We start from the raw sequence: 15,458 nt of genomic DNA on the forward strand, positions 1-15,458 counted from the left end.
TTATCTTCTGCTGTTCTTTAAAAGTCTCCCAATCCTCTGGCTTTCAGCTCATCTTTGCTATATTATACTTCTTCTCTTTTCTTTTTATACTGTCCCTGACATTCCTTTGTCAGTCATAGTCGCCCCTTACTCCCCCTGTAATCTTTCTTCCTCTTTGTAATGAACCGATCCTGCACCTTCTGTATTATTCCCAGAAATACCTGCCATTGTTGTTCCACTGTCATCCCTGCGAGGGTATCTTTCCAGTCAACTGTGGCCAGCTCCTCCCTCATGGCTCCATAGTCCCCATTATTCAACTATAATTCAGATGTTGCCTGACCCGCTGAGTTACTCCAGCACTTTGTGTCCTTTTATGTACACCAGCATCTGCAGTTTCTTGTTTCTATATTCTAAGGTTGGTATAATGTTGTACGTGTGTGGCTTAACTATACGCATGTTTAGTACAATCTGAGTGTACAGCACCCAAGAGGAGTTTCTCACTGTGTTTCTGTACAGGTGGCAATGACAAAGGTCAAAAGGTGGCCGCTTGATTGTCACTCCAATCTCAATTTAGTTTATTGTCACGTGTACCAAGGTACAGTGAAAAGCTTTTGTTGCGTGCTAATCAGTCGGCAGAAAGACTGTGCATGATTACAGTCGAGCCATTTGCAGTGTACAGATACATGATATGGGAATGACGTTTAGTGCAAGGTAAAGCCAGTAAAGTCCGATCAAAGAAAGTCCGAGGGTCACCAATGAGGTGGATGGGAGGCAGCAACAACCAAAGCCCGATCTGCCATCTGGAATTACCCTGTCCTGAATGCCGAAGAACTTTCAAAGCCAGGATTGGACATAAGCCACCTGAGAGTCCATAAAACACAACAGAACATGAACCCATCATCCTCGACCTCAAGGGATAGCCAAGACGATGACTGTGCCTGGATTAGTAAATGCAGCACCACCCTGTGTTCACTGCAGAGTGTAGCTCCACAGAGATACCTGAGCATTCCTCTTCTTTGGGTTTTTGTAAACCGTCAACAGACCGAACGAAACATTTCAGAAAGATTGTGATTTATTGACGGAGGACTAATGTGTGGTTCTACACTGACATTCACTGTGGCAACCGCTTGATGCCCAGTGAAGGATGTTTGCAGGAACTGCGGCAGCCGGTTTGTACAGACCAGCTCCCACCGGGAGCAACGTGATAACGGGCAATTAATCTGCCCCCTGGTAATGACCCAGCCGTAACGTGGCTGAGATTTACCGGTCGCTCCCTGACCCTCCGGTACACGGTCACGGGGAGAAATGAGAACGTACAAACTCCGTACAGACAGCACCAGTAGTCGGTATCAAACCCAGGTCTCTGGCGCTGCAAGGGCTGTAAGGCAGAAACTCTACCGTTGGGCCACCTTGCCGTCCCCAATACCTCCAATGCAAGGACACAAAATGGAACCCTTCAAATAATTTGGCATCAAATGACTTCAAGTCAAAGCTGTGGGTTTGTATTTCAACCTCTGAACACTGATCCATGAATCTGTTGACTCCTTGCCAACATGTCTTCAGTAACTCAGCAGATAAGATACAAAGTGCCAGAGTAACTTCCCCCTCCTTCGAGAATTAGGAATCGAGAACCAGTGGACACAGGCTTAAAGTGAGGGGGAAAGATTTAATGGGAACCAGAGGGGCAACGTTTTCACACACAGGGTGGTGGGCAGGGCTGGATTAACCATTAAGCAAAATAAGCACGTGCTTAGGGCATCAAGGGAAGGGGGGCACCACAGAAATGGTAAATGGTTTACGGCACAAAATAAATCACTTTAAACTTGCTAAAATAATATACAAATTTTATATGATCGAAAATATAATTTCGAAGTGTTCATGGTGTCATAGTGACGTCATATAAAATTGACCAATCATAAACAAGATGGGCGGAGTTTATGATTTATTCACGTGTTGCTGGGAATTATTTACCAGTCAGTTTTATGCGTTGGTGAGTGGCGTTTGTGTGTGGTGTTTATTTCTCGGCAAATTTACAGTGATAACACACAATAATGTATAGAGCGAAAATGTCAGACTGTATAGCCGAAGACCAGTCACAAAAGGGAGACACTAGAAGAGAAGAAAATAATATTGCAAATAAGATGCAAGAGCTAGAATTCATTTTTATGTTGAATTTCTGGAATGACATTTTGCAAAATTTTTGTAGAGTCATAGAAGCCAAGTTCTACAGAATGAGGATGTGAACTTAACAACATGTGCAGATCTGTATGGATCATTAGCTGACCAACTGTGCACTTCACAAGTTGAATTTGAAAGATATGAAGCAGCTACAAAGGAAATGCTACCAGATGTTGATTACAAAGCAGCTCAAACTCGCAAACGTATCAGAAAGAAGGTACCCAAAGAAATTGACGGAGATGCACCAGAAGGATATCTGAACTCCAGAGATAAATTTCGTATCACCACCTTTTACAAAATTGTTGACAAACTTAAAACTGAGATGAGAAGAGGAGAGATATGCAAAGAAATATCAGAGAGATTTTCTTTTCTAAGTGATGTGCCACATAATGTCACTTCAATGGCTTCATCACCCACTGAAATTGAAAAGTATTCTCAGTGTTGTCAAAAACTGATTACATAGAAACATAGAAACATAGAAATTAGGTGCAGGAGTAGGCCATTCGGCCCTTCGAGCCTGCACCGCCATTCAATATGATCATGGCTAATCATCCAACTCAGTAACCCGTACCTGCCTTCTCTCCATACCCTCTGATCCCCTTAGCCACAAGGGCCACATCTAACTGCCTCTTAAATATAGCCAATGAACTGGCCTCGACTACCCTCTGTGGCAGAGAGTTCCAGAGATTCACCACTCTCTGTGTGAAAAAAGTTCTTCTCATCTCAGTTTTAAAGGATTTCCCCCTTATCCTTAAGCTGTGACCCCTTGTCCTGGACTTCCCCAACATCGGGAGCAATCTTCCTGCATCTAGCCTGTCCAACCCCTTAAGAATTTTGTAAGTTTCTATAAGATCCCCTCTCAATCTTGCAAAGAGTAGGAGTAAACGGTTCCTTTTCACAATGGCAGGCAGTGACTAGTGGGGTACCGCAAGGCTCAGTGCTGGGACCCCAGCTATTTACAATATATATTAATGATCTGGATGAGGGAATTGAAGGCAATATCTCCAAGTTTGCGGATGACACTAAGCTGGGGGGCAGTGTTAGCTGTGAGGAGGATGCTAGGAGACTGCAAAGTGACTTGGATAGGCTGGGTGAGTGGACAAATGTTTGGCAGATGCAGTATAATGTGGATAAATGTGAGGTTATCCATTTTGGTGGCAAAAACATAGAGAGAGTGCAGAGACGGTTCACCAGACTGATTCCTGGGATGTCAGTACTGTCTTATGAAGAAAGACTGGATAGACTTGGTTTATACTCTCTAGAATTTAGGAGATTGAGAGGGGATCTTATAGAAACTTACAAAATTCTTAAGGGCTTGGACAGGCTAGATGCAGGAAGATTGTTCCCGATGTTAGGGAAGTCCAGGACAAGGGGTCACAGCTTAAGGATAAGGAGGAAATCCTTTAAAACCGAGATGAGAAGAACTTTTTTCACACAGAGAGTGGTGAATCTCTGGAACTCTCTGCCTCAGAGGGTAGTTGAGGCCAGTTCATTGGCTATATTTAAGAGGGAGTTAGATGTGGCCCTTGTGACTAAGGGGATCAGGGGGTATGGAGAGAAGGCAGGTACGGGATACTGAATTGGATGATCAGCCATGATCATATTGAATGGCGGTGCAGGCTCGAAGGGCCGAATGGCCTACTCCTGCACCTAATTTCTATGTTTCTATGTTTCTATGTAATCTCCTAAATTCTAGAGAGTATAAACCAAGTCTATCCAGTCTTTCTTCATAAGACAGTCCTGACATCCCAGGAATCAGTCTGGTGAACCTTCTCTGCACTCCCTCTATGGCAATAATGTCCTTCCTCAGATTTGGAGACCAAAACTGTACGCAATACTCCAGGTGTGGTCTCACCAAGACCCTGTACAACTGCAGTAGAACCTCCCTGCTCCTATACTCAAATCCGTTGATGCTTACCCAGAGGACTTGAACACTAATTTCTCAGCTGAGCTCCAGCAGTTTCACTCATATGTGCGCCATAAGTTCAGTGCAACAAAAAATGTAAAAACAAGATTCAGTTTATAAAAACAAGATTCATTTATAAAGTTCAGTCATGCTGAACTTTATAAAATAATTGTAGAAGACAATATTGAGTGTGTCTTTCCAAATGTAGACATTGCCTTTCGTATATTTTTAACATTAATGGTCACAAATTACTCGGTGTGCTTTCATCTTCTCAGTTGAAGTATATTAAAAATCCCATCAGAACATCTATGCAACACGGCAGGCTGGATGCCTTATCTCTAATAAGTAAAGAAGCAGATGTGTTACGTAAGATTAATTTTGTGCTGCTATCCCATCTTTAATAACAGACTCAAAGAGTTTCCCCACTACCGATGTTCGACTAACTGGTCTGTAATTCCACATTTTCTCTCTCCCTCCCTTTTTAAAAAGTGGGGTTACATTAGCTACCCTCCAACCTCAGGAACTACTCCAGAATCTAAAGAGTTTTGAAAAATTATCACTAATGCACCCACTATTTCTGGGGCTACTTCTTTAAGTACTCTGGGATGCAGCCAATCTGGTCCTGGGGATTTATCGGCCTTTAATCCACTTCCCGGCTAACCTGGATTCCATCTCATTTGACCCCCGGTCCCCTGCTATTTCCGGCAGATTATTTAAGTCTTCCTTAGTGAAGACAGAACCAAAGTAGTTATTCAATTGGTCTGCCATGTCCTTGTTCCCCATGATCAATTCACCTGTTTCTGACTGCAAGGGACCTACATTTGTTTTAACTAATCTTTTTGTCTTCACATATCTATAAAAACTTTTGCAGTCAGTTTTTTATGTTCCCTGCCAGTTTTCTTTCATAATCTATTTTCCCTTTCCTAATTAAGCCCTTTATCCTCCTCTGCTGGACTCTGAATTTCTCCCAGTCCTCTGGTAGGCTGCTTTTTCTGGCTAATTTGTATGCTTCATCTTTTGTTTTGATACTATTCCTGATTTCCCTTGTTATCCACGGATGCACTACCTTCCATGATTTATTCTTCTGCCAAACTTGGATGATTGTAGTTCATCCATGCAGCCTTTAAATGCCTTCCATTGCATATCCACCGTCAACCCTTTAAGAATCAATTGCCAGTCTATCTTAGCCAATTCACGTCTCATACCCTCAAAGTTACCTTTTCTTTAAGTTCAGAACCCTTGTTTCTGAATTAATTATGCCACTCTCCATCCTAATGAAGAACTCAACCATATTATGGTCATTCTTGCCCAAGGGGCCACGCACAACAAGACTGCTAACTAACCCTTCCTCATTACTCAATACCCAGTCTAGAATAGCCTGCTCTCTCGTTGGTTCATCTACATGTTGGTTTAGAAAACTATCCCACATACATTCCAAGAAATCCTCTTCCTCAGCACCCCTGCCAATTTGATTCACCCAATCTATATGTAGATTGAAGTCACCCATTATAACTGTCTGGTTGACTCCACAGTTGACTAAACCTGTTACACCTGTTACTGTTAGATGATCAGGCAGGATCTGTAAACCAGTAGTCAGGTTAGGTTTGTAAGTTAAATAACTCACTGCGCAAGTAAAACGGAAATGTGTAGATATGCAAAATAATTACTGGTTTAAATCAAGTATCGCAACAAAATTGTAACTGAGTACTTATATTTAATAGTTAAAAAAAGGAGAGCAGTGCAATGTATGAAATTAGGTGCAGGAGTAGGCCATTCGGCCCTTCGAGCCATGCATACATATTCATGTATATGTTAATGAGTTGGTTCAATAAAAGCAGGGAATGCTGGGTAATAAATCTCTCTCTCGTGATCCAGGCAACCAGTGTGTAAGTCCTGTTCTTCATTCTGCCGTCCGGAATATAACAACGCCCAGACTAATCCACCTCATTTACGACCCCCATGCTGCCCCACCTGCTTTCTGTCTTCAGTTCCCAAAGGACAACTCACAAACGTGGGCTGGATGTAATGACAGAGGCTCCCCCAACCTGTGCAGATTCAAACCCAATGATGACCTCAGGTCATACGAGAATTGCTTCCACCAGGAATATGTCAAGAGCCCAACGCACACAACGTGCTTGATGTCACTCTGCGATAACATCACCTGCCAGGTCAAAGACGACCAAGGGAAGTGTGAATGTCACCACTATACCTGTGTTCTCCTTGCCACGGGACCCCAGCTGGTTTGTGGAGTATGCAATAAAACACATGTAGTGGTGGGAAACTACACGTTCCCACTTACCCAGATGAGCAAAGGAGGAGGTGGCAGGGATGTGCGATGGTTCTCCGAGCAGTTTAGGAAATGGACATGGGGAACTTCCCTCGTTTTTAAAATGGCCGGGTCTCCTCTTTTCCTTTAACGTCACTGCCACTAATGTCCTGAATCCACCATTCCCTAGACAGGTAGCGGTAGCAGCTCTGATCCCTATGACAATGCACTGTTGCTCACAATGGGTATCTGATCGAAGGTTGGTGACTAAAGGAGTTTCGGAAGAATTCTGCTCTGAATGGAAAAATTCAACACACTTGGGAAATACGGTGGGATATGGATGGGTTGGCTTTTTCAGTATAGGATGGGCAGGAAGCTAAATAGCGGCTAACAATCGTAATTATATCTAACGTGGACTAACGATCCTGGGTTAACGCTGCCATGGGGGCTCTCGCAGCAGTAACTGAAGAACTATCCGAGCTCAGACTATTTGCGATGCAGAATAGATATGCCATGGACTAACTACTGGCTCGGGAGGGCGGTGTTTATGCCAATGAGAAAGGAAAGTGCATCATGGGAGTAAAGGACCAGACTGAGAACATCACCCATTTCATTGTTAAAATAAGAGAACAGCTGGATAACTTGAAGGAGGCAAGTGGCTGGAGTTATCAGCCACGATGACGACTCTGCCTACAGAGAGGAGGTTCAACAACTCATCAACTGGTGTGATATCAATAACCTTCAACTCAATGTCAATAAAACAAAAGAAATAACTGTGGACTTCAGGAAGAAACAGACAACACACACCCCACTTACCATCAATGGCAGTGCAGTGGAGTCTGTGAAAAGCACCAAGTTCCTGGGAGTGCACATCACAGATGATTAGACATGGTCCACCAACACCATCTCCCTAGTCAAGAAGGCACAGCAACGCCTCCACTTCCTTCGACGGATGAGGAGAGCTGACCTCCCCCCTTCTGCCCTCAAGACTTTTTACAGGGGTGCCATTCTTACCAGCAGTCTCTCAGTCTGGTATGGCAGTTGCTCTGCTGCTGACCAGAAGGCCCTACAGAGAGTGGTGAGGACAGCGGAGAAGATCACCAGATCACCCCAACCAGCAATCCAGGACCTATACCCATCTCGCTGTCGCAAGAGAGCAAGCAATATCATCAAAGACACCACCCACCCAGCACACAAACTGTTCACCCTCCTACCTTCTGGTAAGCGCTACCGCAGCATGCGGAGCAAAACCAACAGATTCAAAAACAGCTTTTTTCCTCAGGCCATCAGACTACTCAACACACTTAAGAAAATTTCATGAACAGTACCCAAACAAAGACAAACAAACTGTGAAAATAACTTTGGCTCAATGTCTCCAGTACAAAATGTGCACTTTTTCTATATTGCACCTTTCATTGTTACACCCTTTTTAAAATACCTCAAAGTTTTTGCTACATTTTGGCACACTGTGAATATTTTAATATTTTAAATAATGTAATGACTATTGTCTATTTCTATTGGTATGTTGTCTGTCGGTGTTTTTTAATATTACTTGCACATTTGGAGTATGGGGAAACGTAATTTCAATCCTCTGTGTAACTACTGTTGCATAATTGAATTGACAATAAAGTTTACTTTGAACTTTGAACTTTATCGGGGCTTCAGGGGCTGATCGGGCTGGCTAATCAATATGGTGATCGCAATTGTCTGTGTGTTTGTACTTTTGGCTATTCTGAAATGTGTATTGGGAAGAATGCAGGCGGCATTAGAAGGCATAGGTGCTCCGAGAATGTTATTAGTAGGACAGGCTGAAGTATGTGATGAAGAAGAGGCTGAAGACGTTGATAGGGTGAAGGAAGAGTTCGAACGACTGGGAAGATTAGAAGTAACCAAATATAGTTCTCTCAGGAGATTAGATTAGAAGGAACATGAGGAGTTATCATAGAATGATAAAAGGAGGGAATGAGAATATACTGGAGTAGGGATACACTGGGACTGAAAGATGGCTGTTTAGAATTAGTGGTAATGACATCACGAAGTTTAGTTCAATTCCCTGAAACCATGTAATTTATTTCCCTGATACCATGTGATCTGCAGCTTGTGGTTGGGCTAAGACGTTACTGCTGATAAGAAAGTTACTGCCTGCTGTATTCTGTATAAATATGTGACTGGTTCTTTGTTACTTACTCACTCTCTATCCCATCCGTGAGACTCTAGAGCAGGGGCCGCCGAATGTTTCAGCACGAGGGCCACATTATATATTTGGCACATTTTGGTGGGCCTTAGGAACAAAAAAGAAATGTCACACACACACACACACACACACACACACACACACACACACACACACACACACACACACACACACACACACACACACACACACACACACACACACACACACACACACACACACACACACACACACACACACACACACACACACACACACACACACACACACACACACACACACACACACACACACACACACACACACACACACACACACACACACACACACACACACACACACACACACACACACACACACACACACACACTGACACACACACTGACACACACATACACACACACACAGACACAGACTCAAAAGACAATAGGTGCAGAGTAGGCCATTCGGCCCTTCGAGCTAGCACCGCTATTCCATGTGATCATGGCTGATCATCCACAATCTGTACCCCGTTCCTGCCTTCTCCCCATATCCATTAACTCCACTATCCTTAAGAGCCCTATCAAACTCTCTCTTGAAAATATCCAGAGAACCTGCCTCCACCGCTATCTGAGGCAGAGAATTCCACACACACAACTTTCCGTGTGAAAACATTTTTCCTCATCTCCGTTCTAAATGGCGTACCACTTATTCTTAAACTGTGGCCCCTTGATCTGGAATCCCCCAACATTGGGAACATGTTTCCTGTCTCTAGTGTGTCCAAACCCTTAATAATCTTAGGTTACACAAATGTGTGGTCTCATTAGGGCCCCGTACAAGTGCAGGAGGAGCTCTTTGCTCCTATGCTCAACTCCACTTGTTATGAAGGCCAACATGCCATTTGCTTTCTTCACTGCCTTCTGTACCTGCATGCTTACTTTCAGTGACTGATGAACAATGACCCCCAGATCCCGTTGTACTTCCCCTTTTCCCAACTTGACACCATTTAAATAATAATCTGCCTTCCTGTTTTCGCTACCAAAGTGGATAACATTACATTTATCCGCATTAAACTGCATCTGCCATGGATCTGCCCACTCACCCAACCTGTCCAAGTCACCCTGCATTCTCATAGCATTTTCCTCACAGTTCACACTGCCACCCAGCTTTGTGTCATCTGCAAATTTCCTAATGTTAGTTTGAATCCCTTCATCTAAATCATTGATGTATATTGTAAATTGCTGGGGTCCCAGCACCGAACCTTGCGGTACCCCACTAGTCACTGTCTGCCATTCTGAAAGGGACCCGTTAATTCCTACCTTTTGTTTCCTATCTGCCAACCAATTTCCTATCCATGTCAACACTCTACCCCCAATACCATGTGCTCTAATTTTGCCCAATAATCTCCTATGTGGGACCTTATCAAATGCTTTCTGAATGTCCAGGTACACTACACCCACTGGCTCTCCCTTGTCCATTTTCTTAGTTACATCCTCAAAGAATTCCAGAAGATTAGTCAAGCATGACTAGTCAACGATCAGTCCACCCAACACCATTTCCTGCCTAATGTGAATCTCCTTCAGTTCCTCTGTCACCCTAGATCCTCTGGCCACTAGTACATCAGGAAGATTGTTTGATGTCCTCCTTAGTGAAGACGGATCCAAAGTACCTGTTCAACTCATCTGCCATTTCCTTGTTCCCCATAATAAATTCACCGTTTTCAGTCTTCAAGGGTCCAACTTTGGCCTTAACTAGTTTTTTCCTCTTCACATACCTAAAGAAGCTTTTATTTCCTCCTTTATATTCTTGGCTAGCTTACCTTCATACCTCATCTTTCCTTCCCATATTGCCTTTTTAGTTATCTTCTGTTGCTCTTTAAAAGTTTCCCAATCCTCTGGCTTCCCGCTCTTCTTTGCTATGTTATATTTCTTCTCTTTTATTTTTATATTCTCCCTGACGTCCCTTGTCAGCCATGGTCACCACTTATTCCCCTTGGAATCTTTCTTCCTCTTTGGAATGAACTGATCCTGCACCTTCTGTATTGTTCCCAGAAACTACCATTGTTGTTCCACTGTCATCCCTGTTAGGGTATCTTTCCAGTCAACTTTAGCCAGCTCCTCCCTCATGGCTCCATAGTCCCCTTTATTCAACTGTAACACTGACACCTCCGATTTACCCTTCTCCCTCTCAAATTGTAGATTAAAACTTATCATATTATGGTCACTACCTCCTAATGGGTCCTTTACCTTGAGTTCCCTTATCAAATCCGGTTCATTACACAGCACTAAATCCAGAATTGCCTTCAGTAGGCTCCAATACAAGCTGCTCTAAGAATCCATCACAGAGGCACTCTACAAACTCCCTTTCTTGGGTTCAGTTCCAACCTGATTTTCCCAGTCTACCTGCATGTTGAAATCTCCCATAACAACCTAAGCATTACCTTTGCGACGTGCCAATTTTAACCCTTGATTCAACGCACCCTATATCCAGGCTACTGTTTAGGGGCCTGTAGATAAGTCCCATTAGGGTCTTTTTTACCCTTACAATTCCACAGTTCTGACTCTGCATCTGATTCTATGTCACCCCTCACAATTGCAGGAACTCTCACTCTCTCTATCTCTATCTCTCTCACACACACACACACACACACACACTGTGATCACCTCTCAGGCATATTAACAAAGACCCACCCATGCATAATGCTCATCCATTGGGCACACACACACACAGAGCTAGCTACCGATCTGCCGATCTCCGCAGTGCTGGCGAGAGAGATAGGGAGGGGGGAGAGAGAGAGAGAGAGAGAGAGAGAGAGAGAGAGAGAGAGAGAGAGAGAGAGAGAGAGAGAGAGAGAGGAGAGAGAGAGAGAGAGAGGCAGTGAGAGAGAGAGAGATAAGGTGAGGGCAGGGGAGGATTCCCCTGGTACGTGTGGGCATACACCCGGTCAATGGGTCCAGGTCAGCGTGGCGCCCCATAGCGGAAGCTGTTCACGGGTCACCCTCACGGGGGGAGACCGCTACACACCGACCCAGGCGCCAAGTAACTTACCCCCTCCCCCTCGATCCACTCCCCACGCCGCACAACTTGCCTTTGCAACACAGTAGCAATGGTTTTGCAGCGGTAGAGTCGCTGCCTCACAGCGCCAGAGACCAACCTGACTACGGGTGCTGTCTTTACAGAGTTTGTACCTACGTGGGTTTTCTCCGGGTGCTCTGGTTTTCTCCCACGCTTCACGTTTATAGGTTAATTGAATTTGTCCCGAGTGTGTGTAGGGTAGTTCTAGTGCGTACGGGCTTCACTTCGATGGGCCGAAGGGCTTGTTTCCGCGCTGTACTTCTAAAGCGGCGCTATCACAGAATCCGCTAAATAGCCCGCTGCACGGAAGAGCTTGTTGCGGGCAGGGTAAAATCTAGTGGCGGGCCGGGACAGGCACATGGGCCATAATTTGGAGACGCCTGCTCTAGAGAGAGTTCGAACAAGTGCAGCAGAAGTAAGTCCCGCAGAAAATAAAGGTTTTGAACTACAGTACTATATTCAACAGTGTTTTGCTGAACCAAATTAAGGGGTGGCAACCTCGAGATAGGTTAACCAGGAAGTGGTGTTAGGTAAATTGAATGGATTAAAGGCCGATACATCCCCAGGGCCAGATAGGCTGCATCCCAGAGTACTTAAGGAAGTAGCCCCAGAAATAGTGGATGCATTAGTGATAATTTTTCAAAACTCTTTAGATTCTGGAGTAGTTCCTGAGGATTGGTGGGTAGCTAATGTAACCCCATTTTTTAAAAAGGGAGGGAGAGAGAAAACGGGGAATTACAGAGCAGTTAGTCTAACATCAGTAGTGGGGAAAATGCTAGAGTCAGTTATTAAAGATGGGATAGCAGCACATTTGGAAAGTGGTGAAATCATTGGACAAAGTCAGCATGGATTTACGAAAGGTAAATCATGTCTGACGAATCTTATAGAATTTTTCGAAGATGTAACTAGTAGAATGGATAAGGGAGAACCAGTGGATGTGTTATATCTGGACTTTCAGAAGGCTTTCGACAAGGTCCCACATAAGAGATTAGTATACAAACTTAAAGCACAAGGCATTGGGAGTTCAGTATTGATGTGGATAGAGAACTGGCTGGCAAACAGGAAGCAAAGAGTAGGAATAAACGGTTTCTTTTCAGAATGGCAGGCAGTGACTAGTGGGGTACCGCAAGGCTCAGTGCTGGGACCCCGGCTATTTACAATATACAGTATAAAAATGATCTGGACGAGGTAATTGAAGGCAATATCTCCAAGTTTGCGGATGACACGAAGCTGGGGGGCAGTGTTAGCTGTGAGGAGGATGCTAGGAGGCTGCAAGGTGACTTGTGGGCAAATGCATGGCAGATGCAGTATAATGTCGATAAATGTGAGGTTATCCACTTTGGTGGCAAAAACAGGAAAGTAGACTATTATCTGAATGGTGGAAGATTAGGAAAAAGGGAGATGCAACAAGATCTGGGTATCATGGTACACCAGTCATTGAAAGTAGGCATGCAGGTGCAGCAGGCAGTGAAGAAAGCGAATGGTACGTTAGCATTCATAGCAAAAGGATTTGAGTATAGAAGCAGGGAGGTTCTACTGCAGTTGTACAGGGTTTTGTTGAGACCACACCTGGAGTATTGTGTACAGTTTTGGTCTCATAATCTGAGGAAAGACATTCTTGCCATAGAGAGAGTGCAGAGAAGGTTCACCAGACTGATTCCTGGGATGTCAGGACTTTCATATGAAGAAAGACTGGATAGACTCGGCTTGTACTCGCTAGAATTTAGAAGATTGAGGGGGGATCTTATAGAAACATACAAAATTCTTAAGGGGTTGGACAGGCTAGATGCAGGAAGATTGTTCCCGATGTTGGGGAAGTCTAGAACAAGGGGTCACAGTTTAAGGATAAGGGGGAAGTCTTTTAGGACCAAGATGAGAAAATCATTTTTTACACAGAGAGTGGTGAATCTGTGGAATTCTCTGCCACAGAAGGTAGTTGAGGCCTGTTCATTTGCTATATTTAAGAGGCAGTTAGATGTGGCCCTTGGGGAGGTGGGGAGGGAGCGTGGGGGGATTGAGGGAGTAGGGAGAGGGGGGAAAGTGGGGGAGGTGAGGAAGGAGACTGGGGGGATTGAGGGAGAGGAGGGGGTAGAGAGGAAGAGGGAGGGGAAAGTGGGGGAGATGAGGAGGGACAGTGGGGGGGAGGATAGAGGAGGAGGGAGGGGGTAGGGAGGGGAGATGAGTTATTGAGGGAGGGAGGGAGGGGGTGACTGAGGGTAGGGGAAAGGAGAGGTGAAGGAGTTATTGGCGGAGGGGAGGAGAGGGGAAAAGAAGAGGGAGGCGGTGAGTAGGGAGAGTGGGGGAGGAGGGGGGAATAGAGGGAGAGGGAGGGGAAGGTAGGGAATGGGGAATAGTGGGATAGGAGGGGGGTAGGGAGGGGATAGGAGTTATGGAGGGAGGGAGTGACTGAGGGTAGGGGAAAGGAGAGGGAGGGGGAGATGAGCGAGGGATTGGGTAGGGGAGGAGGAGAGGGGAAAGAAGTGGGAGGTTGAAGAGGAAGGGGAGACAGTGCTGGGGATGATGGGAAATTAGCCGCGCCTGCGCAGTTTGGGGATATGGGTGAGTGGTGGAATATCGCGTTGGGGGAACGGGTTGCGTGGAGGGGACCAGGCCTCCCATGTGGCAGGGACCCAACGGTGTGTAAAATAGTGCTAGTGTGCCGGTAGCCATTGGTCAGCGTGGACTCGGTGGGCCAAAGGGCCTGTTTCCATGCCGTTTCTCTAAACTAAACTAAATCTAAACATGCCTGTGCATTCTAACCTATGGCACCCAATTTCTATGTTTTGGCTGGTTCACCTTCAACATTATTGACTTCATTATTTCTCTTGATCATAAATAAAACCAAAATTCCTTCACTTGAGGAATAATGCTGTTGTTAACTCTCTTGGTGGGGTAAAAAACTGAGATGGCAGAAAAGTTGATTCATTTGATTCATGTTTAGATTAGTTTGGAGCTGCAGCAAGGAAACAGGCCTTTCCGTCACTAAGTGCAGATCGAACACCCGTTATAATCATGTACTGTATTGTCGTTCTGCTGACTGGTTAGCATTCAGCAAAAGCTTTCCCCCACACGTGACAATAAACTGAACTGGAACTATTCAGGAAAGATCTGAAGAAAGGTCTCGACACAAAATGTAATGCATTCCTTCTCTCCAGAGATGTTGCCTGTCCCGCTGAGTTACTCCAGCATTTTGTGTCTATCTTCGTTATGGGCTACTGAATGTTGGAACAGAAATAGATTAAACAGTCTTCGGGCAAATTACAGGAATATTGAGATGTAACCTCCTTAATATATAAATGCCTTAATTAAGTAGATTGCAACTGGGAAATGAATAATGCAAGAAAAAGTGGATTTTTCGCATTTGGCTGAAAGCCAACCTATGAAAGTACAAACAATGATGTGGTAAATTCGCAACCAGTTTTTAAAAATGCCCAATTTTCTCCATTCTTTTAAGATCAAAGTCGATGATATGTTGCTGAAATGCCGATGATACACAAAAGGGTCTGTCCCACTTGGGCGACCTAATCCGTGAGTTCTGGCGAGTTTGTCCTCGACTCATACTCGCAGCATGGTCGACACGAGATCGTAGGAGGTCTTTGTAACTCTCCTTCATGCTCGAGAGTGGTCCCCGCGTATTCGAGGCCTCAGCTAGGTCGCGACGTATTTTTCAACATGCGGAAAAATGCCCGCGAGTAAAAAAAGGTTGCCATGGAAAAAATCGATACTTTTTTTACTCGTAGGTTTAGTCGTAGTAGGTCGGCATGTTAGTCGTAGGTAATCGACGGTAGTCGAAGGTAGTCGTAGATAGTCTTCATCATAGTCGAAGGGAGGTCGAAGGAGATCGTCTTCCCTCTCCCCGATTCAGTGTCCAATTAAGTGTA

This window comes from Leucoraja erinacea, chromosome 2 (assembly GCF_028641065.1).
Source record: "Leucoraja erinacea ecotype New England chromosome 2, Leri_hhj_1, whole genome shotgun sequence".
NCBI classification, from domain to species: Eukaryota; Metazoa; Chordata; class Chondrichthyes; order Rajiformes; family Rajidae; genus Leucoraja; species Leucoraja erinaceus.